The following is a 15,673-nucleotide window of genomic DNA, read 5'->3' on the forward strand; positions in this document are numbered from 1 at the left end:
AATACAAGAAGACGTTAACAAACTTGCAGAATGGGTGTGTAAATGGCAAATGAATTTCAATATAGATAAGTCTGAGGAGGTGCATTTTGGTAGGAGGAATAAGAAGGCCACCTACTCCTTGGAAAATACGTCTAAATGGGGTCGAGGTGCAAAGAGATCTAGGGGTACAGATTCATAAATCATTAAAAGTAGCAATGCAGGTTAACAAAGCCATAGAAAATGCAAACATAGCACTGGGATTCATTTCTAGAGGAATAGAATTCAAAAGCAGAGAAGTTATGTTAAACTTATATAGACCCTTGGTTAGACCACACTTGGAGTACTTTGCACAGTTCTGCTCTCCATACAACAAAAAAGATATAGAAGCATTGGAGAAAGTGCAAAAAAGATTAACTGAGAGGGTACAATTATAAGGAAAGACTGAACAGGCTGGGGTTCTTTTCTCTAGAAAAGAGACGCTTGGAGGTGACCTGATAGAGGTCTTTAAAATTATGAAGGGGCTCCTTCGTAGACGTAGAGAGGATGGTTGCACTTGTCCAAAACTAGGGGCCATAAATCTAAGATAGTCACTAATAAATCCAATATGAATTCAGGAGAAACTTTTTTACTCAGAGAGTGGTGAGAATGTGGAACTCACTACCACATGGAGTGGTTGAGGTGGATAGCATAGATGCATTTAAGGGGAAGTTAGATAAGTATTACATAGAATGTACAGCACAGAAACAGGCCATTCAGCCCAACAGGTCCATGCCGGTGTTTATGCTTCACACAAGCCTCCTCCCACCCTTCTTCGTCTAACCCTATCAACATATCCTTCTATTCTTCTCCCTCATGTGTTTATCTAGCTTCCCCTTAAATGCATCCACGCTAGTCGCCTCAACTACTCCTTGTGGGAGTGAGTTCCACATCCTAACTACTCTCTGGGTAAAGAAGTTTCTCCTGAATTCCCTATTGGATATATTGGTGACTATCTTATATTTATGGCCCCTAGTTTTGGGCTCCCCCACAAGTGGAAACATTTTATCTATGTCTACCCTTTCAATATCGTAAAGACCTCTATCAGGTCATCACCCATACTTCTCTTTTCTAGAGAAAAGAGCCCCAGCTTGTTCAATCTGGTAGGTATAAACCTCTCAGTTCTGGTACATGAGGGAGAAAGGAATGGAAGGAAATGGTGTTAGGATGAAATGAAGTAAGGTGGGAGGAGGCTTGTGTGGAGCATAAATGCCTGCGTAGACCTGTTGGGCTGAATGGCCTGTTTCTGTGCTGTAAATTCTATATAGTTTACAAACACTGGCCTTTTTACTCCGAACGAGACAAATCACCTGTCAGAATCGCCCAGTGCCTTCTCTATGAGCTCCAGTTTACTATATGATTATTATACATTGCGTAATTGTGTCTCCTCCACCAATAGACAAGCTTTGACAATTCTAAATGTTGAGAGTTTTTTTTGTTGTTAAAACAGCATTTTGTGATTCTATCATTTTAAAAAATAAATGCAACATTGGCGAGGTGAAGTGAAACTTTGGCGAGGGCACAAGATGGGCAGTAGCAGAGTGGTTGCCCGTTATACATACCCACCTGATTTCAATGGAAAGGAAAGTCGGGCGATGTACAACATGCGGCTGATACCATACTGCCCATTTTGCACCCCCGTCAAAGTTGAACTTCACCGTCATCATCTTTAAGAGGCATTATCAATTCATTCATTCGCTAGCTGGCTTTATTTACCCTGAGCTCTGTTAAATAATCCTCTACATATACTTCACTCTGAGCTTTGTTAAATAATCCTATTAAGTAATGCTGTGCACATTCCATCTAGGGAGACCTGAAACAACAGTGCACATTACACTCAGGAGAGTCCTGAAATAACAGTGCACATTGCATTCAAGGGAGTCCTGCAGTAACTGCCCATTCTATCCAAGAAGACTTGCTGTAAAGATGTACAATGCTTTGTCATAATCCTAAGACTTTCTTTAGTTTTTTAATTGATCATGTGTACTTTTTATCAATTTGCCCATCAATCTTACTATTATCATGTGCGTCCAAGAGTAGTACAACCCGATAAAATGTTCTCTTCCTGTTATGTGTTGCAGAGCTATACAACAAAATATAGAGGTCATAATGGTGATGGTTAGCATCATGAAGGAAAATTGGCATCAATAAGGAACTACTGTCCCTGAATAGAAAAGCTGAGCAGTAGGGAAAATTTAAAAATTGTACAGAAATCCTTACCCACTGGGTCTAACTGCCTGTATACATCTCTTTGGTGTTGTAGAGGATGGACTCTGTCATGGAGTATGTTATTCTCATTTGGTCCACTGACCTGTATGGCTTTGGACTGCACTAGCTCTAGAATCAAGACAGGGATTTTCTCTGCAGTGTGCTAAATAGAACTATATTTCACCATTGACTCAATGTGTGCTTTGTAGAATACTGAAGTTGCTGACCGTGACAAGTATTGTTGAGCTTTTTTGATGATTTCCCCTGTTCTATTTACTTTTCCAGCCACTTCCATCATGTGCTTCCTATAGTGTAATTAGTAGATTCTAAGGACATAAGAAAGCACAGGACAAGAAAAGGCCATTTGGCCCTTTAGACCTGTTCTTTCCACTGATCATGCACAATTTTCCCTTTCATGGAGTCTACCCAATTTAATAATCTCATGAGTGAAGGTTGTGTAGTTTCTCTCTGTCCCCCAAAAGTAATCAAGCAAACCTCCAAAGTCTCTATTTAACTGTACAACCCATATTATTCATCTTTGACCAGATTTTCTCTATGGGATCACATGGCTATGGCCCAGCAACCATTATATTGCAAAGAGTACTTCATTGTTCCAAGCTATTCTAATACATAGAATCTGCAAACCTGTTCCTAACCAGACATTTATCAATTTTTTTAAAGGAATTAATCAACAAGCCTTAATTGCTTTTGCTGGGAATCTGTTCCACTTATCCACAATTGTATGGGGAAAAAATCTTTCCAATCTTTACTGTCACATAAAGCACTTTCATGCAATCTAGTTCTATATACACTGTCCAGGTAAATTGCCTGCTTACATTTACATTTATCAATGCCTCTCAACATTTTAAAGACAAGGATCATGTCCCTCTTAATGATTGTTTCTCCAATGAAAAACAAGTACCGTTCTGCGAGTTTCCCATTATAACTTAGAGCTCTAAATCAGAATTATCCTTGCTTTTATTCTCTGAATTCTCCTCAATGCTTCAATATTCTTGGTGCCCAAAATTGGAAACATGAAACTATATATGACCTCACCAATGTTCTATACAAGTTAAAATAACTTGTTTTGACTTATTATCAAACGGCCTTGAAAAGCATCCCAGTACATAGTTAGCTTTGTTGCTAATAGCTTCACATTGATTTGATACTTTCAGTGAATGGCCAATAATGACATCCAAATCCTTTTCCTTTTCACCTTTGCTAATGTTCATCCCTTCATTTTCTATACATTTTATGTTTCCTGTTTCAATATGCATAATCTTACATTTGTGTATGTTAAAATCCATCTGCCGTTCCTTAGCCTATAAGGCCCATAAATGTAATTATGATGTGAAGGAGGTGAATAGTTATAGATGAAGAGAGCTTGATACCTTTGATGAAGAGGGTGGTTGGTGACATCATGGTTAAGCATTCTGAACAGGGTTAGCACCTTAATGGTCTTAACATTGAAAATAACACCCTGCTTGTCTGCTTACTTTCCAACTCTGTCTATATCTGTCAATGGTAATTCAGTCACTACTTGCCTTTCAGATGGTGAATTAATTACTCCTGTAGAGGATGTCACATCAACAAAAGCAAGATATTTTTGATGAGATCCAACAAGTTCCTGATGAGAAACCATGTAAGATTACGCATGCTTTCCTATGTGCAGATGTGACTTGAAGATGAACATCTGTTTGTCATGACCTGGCAATTGAGTCCTCTGTGTCCTGCATTTGATTCAACAGTTGGACAGATATGCCACAAGAGACCAGCTTTACAAGGATGCTGCAATGCCACACTTATTGAATCCTCAAAATTTTACGGGCTGCTCCTAGGACTTCATGCTGGACATCAAGAGAATTGTTCCATTTCTGGATCATGAGTTTAAGACTATCGCAACTTGACTGCTTTGCTCTGTACACAAATTGGTGACTAGAGAGCAAGTATTTGGCATTGAAGTGTTTCTGCAGCTTGTCACTCACTATGGCCTGCACAAGCTTTGATGCATTTGGCAACAGGGATAGTGGTCTTAAACTATCTGGGTATGACTTTGATCACTTTTTGTCAAGAAGCACAATCTTTCCTTTTTGTTTTCTTCTCAGATGGGACAACAACAGTTGACGATGACCAGTTGAAGTAAATGAGCAAGAGATTAGCTAGTTCCTCAGGCAGGGGGTTGAGTCCCCAATCTCTTGTCTCATTCAGGTCAGTTTTCTGGGATCAGACATTTTAATGAAAATGCTTAACATTCTTGTGTCTGTTGTTAAGTCACTCTCACTGGGTTATTGCACTTTGATAGAACTCGATACCGGACCTTGGATTTCAGATGAATTTCAGCAAATGGAATTTTCAACGTCCTCTGCCTTATTCATGGAGATGTAACCTGTGATTCTACCCTTAAGAGAGAACTTGCATTTATATAGCACCTTTCACGTCCTCAGGACGTTTCAAAGTGCCTCACAGCCAATGAATTACTTTTGTAGTCATTGTCATTACGTAGGCAAACGTGGCATTCAATTTGTGCTCAGCAAGGTCCCACAAACAGCAATGAGATAATTGACCAGTTACTCCATTTTTTGGTGATGTTGATTCAGTGATTAATGTTGACCAAGACACCAGAAGTCCCCTGCTTTTCTTCAAATAAGAGATAGGATTGTGGGGTTGGGTCCAATATTAGATACATATCTTCAACCAGTCTTTGGCCCCTGTCTGGAAACATGCAACTTGGAGCTAACCTTTGACTTGTACCCCTGGAGGCAGGGTGTTTTCACATTGGCATGTAATATAGGGATAGGCTTCCTTGTCCTTTTGGTTCTACAAGAGCATTTTTGCTTCTTGTCTACTGCTACAACACACTTTTCATTAAACCAGGGTTGTGAGACAATCCCAGAGAGTAGCTGCTTAGATGGGATATGGCAGTACTTTGCTGGAAATGATCTGTTTGGTCTGAGGCCAATTCTGAACCTTTTGACTGATGAATGGTGTGCTAGTCCAAGGTAGCAATTTCCCACTTGAGACAATTTCAATTTTTCATGTCACTGAGCCACAGTTTGCATTTAATATTCCCTTCAAGATACTAATGAAAGGTTAGCCAAGATGAGACACACAAATTGGTGCGGTGCAAAGTGTTTTCAGGTGATCAGGGGAGTCAGTCAATACTAAATCTAAATAGATTGACTTAGGAATGATTGGTAGTGACAATGTGAGCACCAAAAAAACATTTTAAAAGAATATTTCAATATCAGATGTGAGTTTTTATTCCAAATTACAATTATACTGAAGTCGCACACCTTTTATATAAATTTGCGAAAAAAAATTGTAATTGTTCAGATTTATTGTAAATGAAGTTTTTGTTCTATTCATAAGGTTCATTTCCTGACAACTTGTAAAATTTATTATCCACTTAAAGATGGACTCTGTCTTATTTTAATAAATTCTACATTTTTGCCCAGTTTGAAACAGATCCATCGAGATGAAAAAGGTCTAAGTTTGATTTCTCGTCTGTGCCAAGTTAGTGGATTGCAGACAGCTCCAGCTCGTGATCACTGTCCAGTGAGCCCCGCTGGAGAGTGCGTATGTACGGGCATTGGGTGAACACAAGATGAGGCTCGGCTGTGACGACCCTCATGATTGAAAAGCCTGCCGACACTCACTGTCTCGGCTCACATATGAAGAGTGCTCACTTGGGCAAGGTACTGAGGCCCCCAGGGCCCATGGTCCTGTACCACAGCAACAATCAGTGCTTCGGGAAAGATGAGGAGAAAATCAGGGGAAAAATATGAATTTCAATAGTTTACCCACAAACAAAACTCATGTGCTGTGCTGTGGTGGAGAAATCCAGCTTGTAACCAGCAAAGGGGAAGTTGCTATTGTTTTACTTTCATATAATACATTCTGGGAAGAATGACATCACTATTGAACAGCTTTTGCTCCTGTATTGTTTAAGATGAACTATTCTTAAAATCTTATGTAGGGCACACATTTCCTGGCCACAAATCTCATTTCCGGTTGTAACAATTTTTGGTTATGCTTTTCTGTCAACGTTAACCATTGTAAACTGCAATGCCAATATTTCCCATTCAATTTTGTTATGTCAACTGTCAAAGTGTAGTTGCAGCCCCTGGCCATTATGTGGCACTGTGGAGCAAATTCCAGAAGTTTCTCTCCCAACTCCATCGCCATTTTGTATATAAAATGTGCTTAGATTTGTCAACTGACCATGGGCACTGTACTATTATTATGTAAATACATATGTATTCATCAGAGGGAGCGAGTCAGGTAAGTGATATTCATTGGGTAATCTCCTAGCTGACATGTGGGTAGTCAGCAAATTAGAGCATGTGCTGCTGAAGGAATAAAAACAAAGACAGTGATTTTGCTAAATTTTGCTTTGCACAAGCTGGCTACAATTACATCATCCTTTCCAGAATGGACTGTACGGAAAGAAACAATGGCATGTGCCTGATGCTGAACTAAAATGCAATGGTACAAACTGCATTTCTCCACCATACAGCATTGAGTGGATTACAACACTCGGCACAGGATTTCTTCCATACACAAATTGTAGAAAAATAGGGTATTGTCCCCTTTTAAACATTCAGATCCATTTAACTTCAGTTTTGGTCAAAAATTTTAGATGCAGTTAAAGGAAATTGCCATATTGGTCGTTCAATAAAATTTAATATTGAATAGCTCAAAAAATTTTGGAGTCCCTAGTACTTAACATAGACCTTATATAATGTTGACCCACCTCTCCCTTTTGAGTGAATTGTCTCATTGCATAATATTAAGAGCCGAACAAATAATGTGGAAAGTATCGGTTGAATTCAACTCATGATAGTGGAACAGTCCATTTAGAGTAGATGATCAACATAAATGTAATAAAATGAACTAAGTAATCGTAATCTTCATTATAATTTAATGATGGGATTCTTCACTTGTCAGAATTTTTTAAAAGTTGGTGGAAGAGTTCCTCTGTGGGTTAATTGTAGTGAAATCATAAACACAAAAGTATTTTCTGTTTTTATTAAAGAATGTATTTATGATTTCACTACAAATATTGAACAGTGGAAATCTCCCCTTGTCATTCTCAGTAATGATGAGGAGTTACTTGATGCCCACAGCAGGCATTTCCATTCTTTTGGATCACATCTGGTGACTGCTATGGTCATTGTTTACACTGAGAAATCCTGCTTGACAGAACAAGAGCAAAACTGGAGCTTTTTGTGCTGCAAGAAAGTATATGAGATGAGAAGTGTGTACCACAGAGCAGAGGAATGTGGGTTTGTGCCTGCGATTGGCTACATGCTGAGTTCTTGATCTCAACAAAGCTGTTGTGTGTAGGCAACAACCAGAGACTAGGCAATTCCTACATGAGGGAGGGAGAAGTTGGACGGACAATTACCCTTGGCTACTCTCATGCATTTCCTAGTGGCCTATAATGGAGCAGCATTGGACCAAGCCTTTTATTCAATCACCCCTGTGCTCGCTGACCTACATTGCGTTCCGGTCCACCAACGCCTCAATTTTAAAATTCTCATCCCCGTGTTCAAATCTCTCCATGGCCTTGCCCCTCCCTATCTCTGTAACCTCCTCCAGCCTTCCAAGAGCTCTGCGTTCCTCCAACTCCGGACTTTTGTGCATCCCCCACTCTTTGCCCCATCATTAGCAGCCATGTCTTCAGCTGTCTAGGCCCTAAGCTCTGGAATTCCCTCCCTAAACCTCTCCACCTCTCTCTCCTTTAAGACCCTCCTTAAAACTTACCTCTTTTATCAAGATATAGTCACCTGGCTTAACATCTCCTTCTTTGGCTCGGTGTCAATTTTTGTCTGATTACGTTCCTGTTAAGCACCTTGTCATGCTTTACTGCATTAAAGATGCTATATATAAATGCAAGTTGTTGTATTTCTTTATTTTGACATTGGTGGAAAATCATGAGTAGCAGCAACCACTTTCATTAACTTAGCATTTCTAACATAGCTGCAAGAATAGATTTTGTAGCAGCATAAAAAAATACATAAAATATATATGGCCTGTTGGGCTCTGCAGTGTATTTGTCTTTTGCTATTGAGTGTTGCCAGTTGGAGCACAATGAGTGAGAACAGTGTGGACCTGATTAGGCAAATCTATTGTACTGAGAGTTTATTTCAGTAAAATTCTGCTGACGGTGACAGAGTTAATGCCTGGATTTGAATACACCAGCTTGCTATTGGCTGGAGAACTAGATAAAATCTGTCCAAATGGCAGCATATCCCTGACCTTTCTGCAGAGTTTTGACCCGCCCCCCCCCTTACAATAGATGTCAAAATTAGGGAATTGCTAAAACCTTGTTTTATTCTTACCTTAAATACCAGGGACTCAGTTTCTTTGAAATTACATGTGTTATAAGAAGGATGGTGAATTCTTCTGTGCTTAAGCATCCAAATAAACTTGATATTGTGTAAGGACCTCTGTTACAGACTGACATCCTGTGAGGACCTGTATCACTCAGCACTAATCCACAACAGCTGCTTTAATTTTTAAGTGAGTATGGGCACTATCCAGTCTGGTACTAAGCCATGCAGACCAAGAGGACCCCATGTTTGATTCCTGGTCTGTGCTGAGCTAACTGATCTCAGCTGGAACAGTAGATAGGGGTGCAACAATTGGTCTCAGCATTCTGGGCTAAGAAGGGAAAATTGTCCATTGTTCCTGCTCCTGATCATTACCTAATCACTCCTGCTGGAAAACAAGTATGCGTGGACATCAGGTGAGGACAGGCTCAGAGGCTTTGTTGCCCGCCATGGTTAAATAGCCTGTCACTCTCACTGTCATGGCTTACACATGAAGGATCGCCACTTTGTCACCCATGGAACTGTACCCCAGTATGAGTCAGTGACTTCAGGAGAGGAAGGAAAATTGTACAACAAAAATTAGGAATGAACTCCATATAATATACACAATATTAGGTCCCTCTGGGGGATTACAGGCAGTAATCCGATCTAGGGGTTCAACTGACAACGATTCAAAGTTCACTTTTGTGGTTTATGATGTCATGTAAATTCCTTAATTAGATTACTGCCAGCCAGCCAGCGTCCTCTATGTGAGATGAGTATGTACAGAAAGTGTTGTATTTTTGCATAATTTACTGTATTAAAAAAAATTGGTATTCTGTGAGGCCCAATGTCACAAAAGTCATTATCAGTGTCACAGAGCATTACTTTAATGAAGATAGCCATGATATCAAAACAATCATATTAAAAACTATTTTTGAGAAATATCAAAACTGACTATGCATTAACTGTAAGTAATAGTGTCCGACTGTCATTGAATTTGGGATAGTAATTCAACCAAGATGATTAAAAGAGAGCAACAACAACTTGTATTTATGTAACCCCTTTAACTTAGGAAAATGTTGTTTGAGTTTCAGCTGTTTAGTGCTGTGTGTTCATGCACCAGCGCCATGATTGGATTAGTGTCTTGTCATTGTCATCTAAAGAAAGAAAGAACTTTCATTTATCCAGCACCTGTCACTTCCTCAGGATGTCCCAAAGTGCTTCACAGCCAATGAAGTACTTTTGAATGTAGGAAACACAGCAGCCGATTTGTGCATAGCACAGTCCCACAAACATGAATGAGATAAATGACCAGGTAATGTGTTTTAGTGATGTTGGTTGAGGGAATGGCCAGGGCACTGGGAGGACTCTGCTCTTTTTCAGAGAGTGCTATGGGATCTGTTATGTGCATCTAAGAGGGCAGACAAGGTCTTGGCTTAGTGTCTCATCCAAAAGACAATGCAGCATGTCCTCAGTACTGCACTGAAGTGTCAGCCTAGATTTTGTGCTCAGGTCTCTGGAGGGGGGTTAAACCCACAACCTTCTGACTCAGAACTAAGAGTGCTACCCACTGAGCCACAGCTGACACCTGTAGAGGCTCTAAACATAATGTGCATGTGAGGTTAGTGTGTGAGGAATATCTCTGTATTAACGGAAGTGTGAGGTTAGTGTGACTGGATTAATGGTAGTGTGAGGTATATCGCCATATTAACAGCATTTGAGTTTAGAGTGTGTGTGGGAAATACCTCTGGCGTAACAGAAGTGTGAGGTTAGATGGGTAGTTTAAGAAAACCTAACTGCCGAAAGGAAGGCAGAAAATTAGTCACAGTGCTAGTCTAATTTCTTTATTGTCTATAAAGAAGCAAAATGAACACAACACTGTATAATTCAAATAACACTGAAAGAGTTATTACTGAGATAAATGAGAATAAAACTGAGGAATATAGTGCTGACAAGCTTTACTGATTCATTCAATTGCTCAAACAGAAATTTGCTATCAATATATAAATTGAGTACCACGAGAGAGGTAGTACCAATAGTATTGAATGGGGTCAGGTAATAGCAGTTAACAAAACGCAAATAAAATGGCTACTTCTTATAATACTTAGATAAATCACACCCCTTCCTATGCACTTTCTGACATAACATCCCCTCCCTATGACGTTTGTTGATATATCATCGCTCTGATACAACACAGATTGATTAAAGCTCCCCACTCGCTGTAACACTGATATGTCATTCCCTCAAGGAAACTACTGACAGATATATCACACCTAACTACAACACTGTTCAATATCCCACACCCTCACTACAACACTTAAATATCTCAGACAATCACTACAATGCTGTTTGATATACCACACCCTCGTTCTAACTGGATATCACACATCTAATGAACTCCCAGATATACCACATCATATGACATAACACATATTCATGACTCTCAAATAGAAAATTCATATAATGGAGCCAGTGTAGAACATTTTTTACAGCTCCTAATGACAGTTATAGTTATGGTTTGCTACAGTAATAACTATTCCCATTTTCTTTTCTGATAATTGCAAGTTTGTTCTTTATTCACCTGTACTCACAAGGGGCTGAAAGGATGTTATATTCAATTTTTATTTCAACAAATCTGTATCTAATATCTGTTACTAACAGTAGATTCTGTTTGGTTCTTTCAGTGAAACACAAAACAGTTATAAAAAGTCTTAGAATGCTTGTTATTACAACCTAGTATTGCTGCTGTGAAAATATGAAAACTTAAATATCATAAGATTTATAATAGGGTCAATGCAAGGATTAAAAATTAGGTCTCCGCATCTATTAAGGGAAGAGTGGGCCTAAAAAGTTAAGTTTCCTTTCCCAAGAGTGAGTCGGGTACAAGAATATTTCATTGGCCATTCATCCCTGGGAGCCCAAATCTTTAAAGTGAAAATGACCTCTCCGATAGCTGCGAAATGGGTTTGGGGTATTCTCAGTCTAATTCCCAGTGGAGATGAGCCCACAGCACAAAAACTGCTGACAATTTGGCACAAGATGTGAAATCCATTCAGAATGACTTGCGTGGAAAACAGAAAAATCACATCAGTGCTCTACTAAGGCTGGGGTTACGGCACATTGTTGAAGCAGAATAGATCACCCTGGAGCTATACCTGATCTGGGAGTGCTTAAGGCTGAGTAACAAATTCTGAAATTATTCCATTGCTTTAGGAAAATCATCCCTCACAATGATGAGCTGAAAATTTGACAAAAAGAATTTCTTGTTTTCTGGACAGTAACTCAAACCTGAGAGTCTTTAGAACAAGCTATCTGTATAAATATTAGTGTAACTTTGTATCTATAGTGAAGTACAGGAAGTTCCCTGACTGTTCCTTCTGACCTGGAGGTGTTTGAAAGCTGTACGTAGTGTAGCTGAAATGGTTGAACAACACACAACATGTCTTTTTGATATGCTGAAGTCTTTTCTCGTTTGTTACCAACTGAACTTAATAACAAACCTTACATGGCGTCAGATTTAGAAATAACTCACTTTAAATCTACCAAAATCTTTTTAAAATGAGATACAGGAGAAAAAAAGAGAATATTTGAAGTCAGCTTTTATTTTATTTTCAACTGAGCGCTCTAAACTGATCAGGGACTATTTCTGTTTGACTGTATCCTGCTCTATGTGACTGACTATATCCTGCTGTATGTGATTTGATTAGCTGAGAAGTCATTTAAAATAGAAAATTAAAGTGTTAAGCACCAGGAATGAAGCCACTGAACAGTTCTTCAAATCTATTATTCAAAATATACCGTTCCCAGCAAAACTAGAGATGGCAGGTAATCTAGCTAGCATTTGGAAAAGCTTCAAGGAAATTTGGGACAATTATGAGATTGTATCATATTTCATTAAGCAGCCAAATTATGTCAGAACTGCTACACTAATTACCAGTATGGTCAAAGAGGCACTGTAAATACTTGTTAGTCTTCAGTTTAGGACGGATGAAGACAAGCCTGATATAGAGGTTGTTCTTAGAAGATAGAATAGGTTTGTGTTAAAAAAAAACGAATGAAACCTTATAAGAAATTTTGGAACGTTCCTGAATTAGACTGTATGAAAAAGAAAGAAGCCTGTACTGCATGGGGTCAGAAGTGTACAGAACAGAACTATTTCTCAGCCAAATGTCCAATGTCCAGAAATTGAAACAAAGGCAAACAGCAGCTACATACTGTAGATGAAGCTTTTTGTATCTTAGATGAAGGTTACATTCTCTCAATTGAAATTGTTGGATCTGTAGAAGACCAATATGCCAACAAGTTATTTGCCAACATAGTTATAAACAGCAAGCATGTTAGATTTCAGCTTGATTGTAGTGGTGCTGTTAACGTTCTACCTGAGAATGAATGCCTGGGACTGTTTGATGGAAGAGAGGTTTAGTATTTTAACACTTCAGTGCTCATGTTCAACAAAACAAAAGTGAAACTATTGGCGAAGAGTTAGTGTTAAAAACCCTGAAGACAAAAGTACACCACTGAGATTTAATAGTGCCAAGTGGATGTGGACTTGTTCTAGGTTCCAGAGTCATTAGGTTTAGTAGAATGATACCCGGACTTCAAGGGTTAAGTTACGAGGAGAGATTACACAAATTGGGGTTGTATTCTCTGGAGTTTCGAAGGTTAAGGGGTGATCTGATCGAAGTTTATAAGATATTAAGGGGAACAGATAGGGTGGATAGAGAGAAACTTTTTCTGCTGGTTGGGGATTCTAGGAGTAGGGGGCACAGTCTAAAAATTAGAGCCAGACCTTTCAGGAGTGAGATTAGAAAACATTTCTACACACAAAGGGTGGTAGAAGTTTGGAACTCTCTTCCGCAAACGGCAATTGATACTAGCTCAATTGCTAAATTTAAATCTGAGATAGATAGCTTTTTGGCAACCAAAGGTATTAAGGGATATGGGCCAAAGGCAGGTATATATATATATGGAGCTAGATCACAGATCAGCCATGATATAATCAAATGGTGGAGCAGGCATGAGGGGCTGAATGGCCTACTCCTGTTCCTATGTTCAACATATGCAACTTGTGACAGTAAATCACAAAACAAGATGCAGCAGTCAAATACCAGGATGTTTTCAAAGGAGAGAAGTTAGAAGGCACTTTTCACCTTCAAATTGATCTCAAGGTATCACTACACAGTTGCCAGCTAGAAACCTTCCTCCAGCTGTAAAAGAACTTATTAAGGACAATAATGAGATTATTGATAGAAAAGTTCTTGCAGTTCCCAACTTACTGGATCTCTTCAGTGGTGGTAATGAAAGGGAATGATAAAGTTTGCCTCTGCATTGATCCCAAGCCACTTAACAAAGCCCTCAAACATGATCACTACCCACTTTAGACCATAGGTGATGTTCTGCCTAAACTAGTAAAAGCAAAACTATTCATAGTTGTGGCTGCAAACAATGATGTATTGTATTAGATGAAGAATCAAGTTTTCTGACTAGCTTTGCAACACCATTTGGAAGATACAGATGTAAATACACAACAGGTCAGTCAGTATCTGTAAAGAGAAAAGACTTCACATATATACCCTTCATTATTTCAGATTTCCAGTCTTTTCAGTTATTTTTACTTGCACTCCCATCTGACCTTAGGCCAAATTCTAGAATATCTGTATCATTGTCAAAAGGCTCTTGCTTTGTACTGCAGGACACGAGCACATTTTGGCATAGAGCAAATGATTCTCCCTCTGTTTGCTGCTGTGTATCTTTTCAGCAGTGTGTCATGATGTTTAAGTTGACTTGATATGGCCTGCCTTCTTGCCCACTCCCCCCAGCTGATTTTATCTCTTTAAAGATGACACACCCTCGTGCTACACAATACTCCCGTGGTCTGCCAAATGTTGATGACACATCTAATAAACACTTAATAATAAAAAGACATTTTAAAAAATTACGGGAACTTGTATCAGCTTTTCAAAATTATCTAAAGGAAAAATAAAGCAAAATTATGCAAAGCTATCGCCTTCTTGGCAGCCCTCTGAAATTGTTCCATTGAATTAAAATTTGAATCTTTATTCAGTGTTATGAAGGATCTCACAGCGCCAATTAAAATAAACTGAATCTGTGTCTTAAAGTGTTATATCGCAGGGGTAATCAAAGCTCAAACTGATTCTACCTTAATTAATAGAATTTGGCCCAATTAGTATAAACTGCATACTTATAATACTTTTGTAATTTTGTTAAAAACAAATCCATAATATTTTGGAGAGATTTAAAAGGATTAATTAATGAGGTTGTGTACATGCTGTTATGTTTTTGAGGTTTTTCTTTTGATATTTTTGGCCTCCATGCTTCAGATTACACTTATAGGCAAGCCCCAGTTCCCTTTGTGCATAGAGAGTGTTTTCACTTGCCAAATAGCTAGGTACATCTGTCACCCCCACGGTATGAACACAGAATTTCAGCTACTGGTTTTAGCACATGACCCTCCTTGTCTTCGGAAGGTGGCAGAATAACACTGCATTAGACTTTAACTTATGCTTTTGCTACCAAACAAATTTACTAACCAGTAAAAGAACAAGTGAATATTAGCAGTGACACAATTTTTTTTGTAGTAGGTGTTAAGCTTAGCCAGCTCCTCAAGTAGTAGAAAATAATAAATAGACCTTGTTATAACTATGCAGATTAATTGGCTTCCAAGGATCAGTTTTAATGAGGATACAATGCACTGCAAACTATTTATTTTTTAAATCACTAATATTTTGTAGAGTTCCTGTTCTGCTCTGAGGGGTTTTAAACAGAAACTGCTTTCTTTCACAACTTTTGTCTCCCACTACCTGTATCAAAAGTGAATCATAAATCTGATGTGGTACATAAGGCTAATGAAAATACATGAGGTTCCCCTTTCTTCCCAAACAAATTTTATCTCCTCTTCTGAAAATGTTGAGCTCTTGCTGGGATACGTTCCATTAGCATCAGCAACTTCCTTGTACTGACCCAAGTGGCCATTCTTCACATGTGAGTCAAGACAGTAAAAGGACTGATAATGCAATGGTATAAATGTGTGGAGGCCTAAGGCCTATCCCACACCTGATGCATTTAGTGCCCTAATGCGGCTGGCCAGCACACAAGCTGTGCACAAGGCTCAT

General features: G+C 38.8%; 1 protein-coding gene across 2 annotated transcripts in view; it reads left to right on the top strand.

The window, feature by feature from the left end:
- The window catches only part of LOC137307194 (zinc finger CCCH domain-containing protein 10-like), a 75,780-nt gene that overhangs the window by 31,500 nt on the left and 28,607 nt on the right, over positions 1–15,673 (top strand). The window contains exons 2-3 of one of the 2 annotated variants that reach the window (XR_010959062.1): positions 3,775–3,865; positions 3,972–8,121. The gene's annotated coding sequence lies outside the window, so the exon portion shown is untranslated. Of the gene's footprint in view, positions 1–3,774; positions 8,122–15,673 lie in introns of those variants that run through there. The other variant, XR_010959060.1, reaches the window with a different exon arrangement.

Source organism: Heptranchias perlo, chromosome X, assembly GCF_035084215.1.
Source record: "Heptranchias perlo isolate sHepPer1 chromosome X, sHepPer1.hap1, whole genome shotgun sequence".
NCBI lineage: Eukaryota > Metazoa > Chordata > Chondrichthyes > Hexanchiformes > Hexanchidae > Heptranchias > Heptranchias perlo.